The following is a 5,925-nucleotide window of genomic DNA, read 5'->3' on the forward strand; positions in this document are numbered from 1 at the left end:
AAAGCGCGGGACACGGTCAGAGCAGCGCCGCTGGCGAGAGAGGGGGCCGAGGCTTGCTGAGGAAGAGCTCCTTCCCGCGCGGCAAAGGCGAGACTCGGCGCCGGCCCGGTCGGGAAGGGGGCAGAGTCTAAATCCCCCCTTCCCGTCAGGTTTGCCGCATGTGCAGTGGACCCTCTCCGGTTCTTCCGAGGTGTTGCGGTTAGGTGACGAGGGGGGGGGCGAGGGGGACAACCGCTTGGCCCCCCCTTACGTTACTGCAGGGGCTGCGCGGTGCGGAGATCACTTCCCGGGGGGAGCCTGGCGGAGTTGGCGCCCCGGTCAGCCGCAAAGGAACTTTGGCCGCGTCTGCCGGGCTAGGCTCCTTCGAAAGGAGCCCAACGCTTGGCTGAGAGGCTTTCGGCTCGACTCTCGGGGAGCGTGGGACCTCGACGGCCAGCTGTTGTGGGTTCCCTTTGGGTGCCCAAGGCTCCCAGCCCCTCCCCCTCTTAAGGAAAGTGATTTGTTGTGTTGTTTCTGCCAACGGGTGGCATGGGGTGGGTAGTGCAGAAACTAATGCCAGGGCAGTCTACCCATTGATGGCAATCCTCAACACATCCTGAAATAAGGACAGCCCCATCTTTCTCCAGCCCTGCAGGGCTTCACTCTGAGTTGAAGGCCATCCCTACTTAGTTGCAGAGCTCGCCGGGCCCCAAAGGTCACGGCCTCTCTGGCTTGGCAGGCACCAGCCTTCATGCCTCTGTTTCCCTACCCCTTTGTGGGGAGTCCCCAGGCCCACTGCTAGCAATGGGATTTGAGGCTTCTGTGGGGTGAGAGTAGGTCTGGTGAAGGGGTTGCCTAACACTTCATGTCAAAAGTGTAAACACCAATAGAGCCATTTAGTACTTTTTTGAACAAGGTCACCAATAGGGGAAAGAACTGTGCAGGTCCATTCAAGCAGGATTTGCACTCTGTCTTCTCCCAATGGGGCCTTTTGAGAGAAGCTCCACCAGTTTGCATAGGGCTCACTCAACCTGTTGAGTTTGGGACTCTTCTGGCTTCTTTGGCTGAAGGGCCCTCAGAGGCCTGCCCCGGGGACCTGTTATGCTGTCATAACTTGATGGCATTGCAGCAGCTTGTATTTTAGAATGTGGCTCCAGAGAGCATCTGTTAAAGCCAATTACAAGATTATTGATCTACAGTGGAATTAAAAGACCATTGAGGTCTAGTCCTGCCAACAAACTGTCTGGGGATTTTTATGGATTAGCATGTAATAAAATAAGGCACACTTTCCCTGCTTTCTAACAAAGTGAGTGGGGAAAATAAATAGTTTGTGCCAGCAACTGACAAGTTCAGAGGACCAAGTGGTTCATCAAGCTCTAGAAAGCTTCTCCCTGCTTCCCAGGTCACATCTTCTGTCCTGCACAGAAACTTCTCTTTCCTATATTCATGCCATCCCTTTTCCGACCAGTCATTTCCAAAGAGCTGCTAGGCACATGTCCTTCAGGATCAAAATGCATCTAACCTGGATGACTGTGAGTCTGCACCAGCTATTCACTTCCAAGGGCTTTGGAGGGAAAACAATGGCTTTGAAGCAGAGCAAAATAGAGCTTCCTAAACTACTAGTGAGGGGTGCATTTGCAATGGGAGGGGGTGGAGAGTGACATCACCCAGTCCTGCATTTAAGAAGAGTCTGGGGATGCTGGTGCTGGTGCTAGGGACGATGAGTGTCCTGATGATCGGGCAAGCAGAGGTGGAGTTTTGTCTCAGGTCTGGGACCAGAGCAATCACAGCTCACAGTCTTGAGGAGCTTGTGAATGCCATATGAGCCCCTTTCTGCAATCTTTGCAACATCTTCACGGAGCACTGGAGTTGTATCAGTGGAGTGGAAAAGGGGAAATCCTCTCCCTCTGTACAAAAAGCGGGAAATGGATAGAACTATGGGCTGATTAGCAGGAGATTGACCCTCACAAAATTCTGGAATAAATTATTAAACAGTTGTCTGTGAGCATTTAGAAACTAATATACTGCTTGTCAGGAGCCAGCATAGATTTATCAAAAATAAATTGTGGCCAAACAACCTGATCTTTTTTTGACAAGGACTAGTTTAGTTGTCAGCAATGTGATGGATATCATGACTTCAGCAAAGCAGTCAACAAGACCTCCCATAGTATATATGACAAAGTGGGGTTTGAATTCTGCTGTTAGATGGACATGGATGATGGAAGAACCGTAGCCAGCAAGTGTATGTCTAGGCTGGAGGAAAATGTTAAGTAGCAGACTACAGGACTCTGCTCTAGGCCCTGTGCAGTTCAATATATTTGCAATTACTTGGATGGGGATTAGGAAATATAATTATAAAATTTGTAAGCAATACAAAGGGTGAGCCAATAGAAAATAGCTTAAAGGATAATATCAAGATTCAAGAGGATCTTGGCAAACAGGAACTTTGGGCAAAATGTAGCTAGACAAATTTCAAAAGAAATATATGCAAACTTCCAAGTAAGGAAAAATGACATTAATATAGGATGGAAAAGAGTTATAGATCAACTTTTGATCTTTCAGTAGCCTTCGGTGCCATCACTCATCACAGCCTTTGGAGCAGTTTAAAGAAATAGGGATGTACTTTTGTTAGCCTTTTTCCTTTGGTTCTAGTCAGTGTTGGTAGAGAGGTCTGGCCCCAAACCTCTGCTCTGCAGGATCTGGAAGACTCAACTCTTTCCCTGCTGGTCCTATTTAACTTCTATATGAAGCCGCTGGGCAAGGGAACTTGTTGGTACAGAGTTAAGTGCCATCACCTTCTGATGATACTCAGCTATGGGTATCTGTCAGTCTGTTCAAGGTTATTTCCCAGTACCAATAAAGAGAATCTCTCTGGCTCAATGTTGAACTGTGGAATACTTGGTGCTCTCTGAGCTTGGTTGTTTGCTTGCGGATGTTTCATTACTCAACATCATCAGTGCTAGTGAGTTTTGGGTTTGCTCCCTGTTTATATACAGTGACTCGACCTGCCAGTGTTGGTAGCAATGTGGTTTTCTCCTTGGTAGTTCCTTGATTAGGATATATTTTAATGCTTAATGTTTGTCAGATGTTAACCCCTGCTTATCTGAGTGTTAGCAGCTGGAGAGCAACAGCTGGTCTTTTTGTTCTCTTCTTATTGTCTCTTTTGAATGGTGTGAAAATGTGATTTATTTCTATGTGCATGCTGATGGCTGATTTGTCTGAATGCCAAGCTTCTAGGAATTCTTGAGCATTTGGGGGATATACCTTGATCTAGTTTTAGCTTGGTCTAGTCAGGCGTAGGATACTCACACTTTCCCAATCGAAACTATGGTTGAGTCTGTTTATGTGTTCTGAAATTAAGGAGTTTTTGTCCTGTCTTCTGGGTGTTTGTGGGCACCCTCTGCTAGTCTTCTTACGATTTGTTCCAAAGAGTGGCTGTTACAGGGCTTTACTGCTAGCAGAGGCACAAGTAATAGAATTCTTTATTGGCCAAATATGATTGGGCACACAAGGAATTTGTCTTTGATCATATGCTCTCTGTACATAAAAAGGCAAGATACACTCATCAAGAATTACAAGGCACAACACCCAGTGACAGTCATATGGTACAATAAGCAATCAAATCATACTAGGAATCAATCAATATCAATATAAACTGCAAGGATACAAGCAACAAGTTACAGTCATGCAAGTGGGAGGAGATGGGCGACAGGAATGATGAGAAGACCAATAGCAATATTAATGCAGACTAATGTGAATAGTTTGACAGTGTTGAGGGAATTATTTGTTTAGCAGAGTGATGGCGTTTGGGAAAAAACTGTTCTTGTATTTAGTTGTCTTGGTGTGCAGTACTCTATAGCGTCGTTTTGAGGGTAGGAGTTGAAACAATTTATGTCCAGGATGCGAGGGGTCTGTAAATATTTTCATAGCCCTCTTTTTGACTTGTGCAGTATATGAGTAAAAGCCAGCAGCTACAAATGACATTTCATTCCCCACTATCTGAAATTAAGCCCAATTGTAAGGTGAGCCTTACTTGTGGAGAAGGGGAAAGGGAAATCCTCTTGCCAGTGGAGGTGGCGAAAGGGACTATATATCTGCAGTTCTGAGAAAGGACATGGTTCAAACTTCACTTCAAAAAGCTAATGTCTGAGCGCCCTCTTGTGGATTAGTGGAGAATTGTGATTTCAGCAGGATACCTTGAGAAATCAGGCTAAACCTGGAAAACCTCTCCTCCCCCCCCCCACACACCCCCGGAAGGAAGTTAATGATTGAATATGCAACACGAGTGTTGTAATTAAAATTGAAGAAAATTTCAATTTATGAATAATTTTGGATATATTGTTATTGGAGTATTGCAAATTATTCCTGCAAGATGCTTAAGCATCAAATTCTAAAAAGTGGTTTAATTAACGAATGAAGGCCAATATATGTGTCCCAGGATAATGTTGTGGGATCTAATCTGGGTTGGTTACCAGGACCAGAGGTTTGGTCTTCCAAGCTTCCGGACTCCTGCTGGAGCCCATCCTCAGGGAATTTCTCTCTCACCAGAACTTCTCTCTCATCATGCTCCCTCTGCTAGACTTTCAACTTTCATTTTTGGTTTTTCCCTCCCTCTTCTTTCAAATTGTTTTCTCTTGGTTATTTTTAATATATTTTTCTTTTCTAAAAATGAATTCATTTAGATTTTTCTTTTTACATATATTGTTATTTTATATTAGTTTTATAGTTTACCTTTATATTTTCTACCATAAATAGATTTAAGAAAATTTAATTGAATTTTCAGTTTAAAAAACTGAAAGAATTTTTAATTGTTTTAAGAAACATTTTGAGACAATTTAACTGAAAGTTTTAAAAATTCAGTAAAATTCAAGACCAAGCCCCCTCTCCCCCCCCCCAAAATAACTGAGCATTGCAAAGGTTGCAAGACTGGCAGATTTCAAACCCTAAGGGAACTCTAAATACTTAGTCAATTTTTGTCTGCACCAGTTCAAACCCTCTATTTTGTATTTCCGTTCACTTTTTATGTACTTGGTAGTGTACACAAATGTTGACCCAAAATTCCAACAACTATTGGCTGCTCTACAATTGGGAAAAGGGCCACTGGGGTTCCCAGTCTTTGCTCAGGTGGAGACCCCGGAGGGAGTCCCAATAGCTGGTTCTCAAACATTTTGGTACCAGGATCCCTTTACCTTATACTCTTAAAATGACTGAGGACCCCAAAGAGATTTGCTTTACGTGGGTTATAGCTATTGATATTTGCTGTGTTAGAAATTAAAACTAAGAAATGTTAAAACGTTTAGTTATTTAACACACACACATACACACACCCTGGAAGATCTGAGGAGGACTTGGTGGTTGTCTGGCTCCTTCAGGGCACGGGGGCATTTGACATCCTGCAGCATAAGAACAGTCCCATGTGCTGGCTGGCCCCATGCCGTTGGCTGCTGAACCCACTGAAGGACTATGGTGGGACAGCGCCTGCTGAGGGGCTGGGAAGACTCTACTTGTGCTTTGTCTGAGTAGGTGGTCATCTTGCAAAGCAACTTTCTTTTGAGAAATTACTCTTTCAGCACCAATGTGAGGTACTCAGAAAGGCTTCTGGCAGGGAATAAGAGTTATACAATCTTCTCTGGATATTTCCAAAACAAGGAAAACATTCATATGAAATAGACATTTTTATCAGCATTACATCACCTCGATGGCAAGATGTACCCCTTGTTAAAGCTAAAGTCAGCCAAACCTGTCTTTAGGAAACTACCTTTTTCTTATGAAAAAGTGTAACATCCCTGGATCCTCTTCAACTGACTGAAAATCTTCCCTGCTAAACAATCAACATAACTGCTAAAGATAATTGTTTTAAAATGCTTTAAGACTATACTGAGGTAATGTAGAAGAAATTGACCGGCAGTTTGCAATTTTAAAAGAAAAGGAATGGAATGACTGCGT

Source organism: Pantherophis guttatus, chromosome 13 (assembly GCF_059756535.1).
Source record: "Pantherophis guttatus breed Tessera chromosome 13, ASM5975653v1, whole genome shotgun sequence".
NCBI lineage: Eukaryota > Metazoa > Chordata > Lepidosauria > Squamata > Colubridae > Pantherophis > Pantherophis guttatus.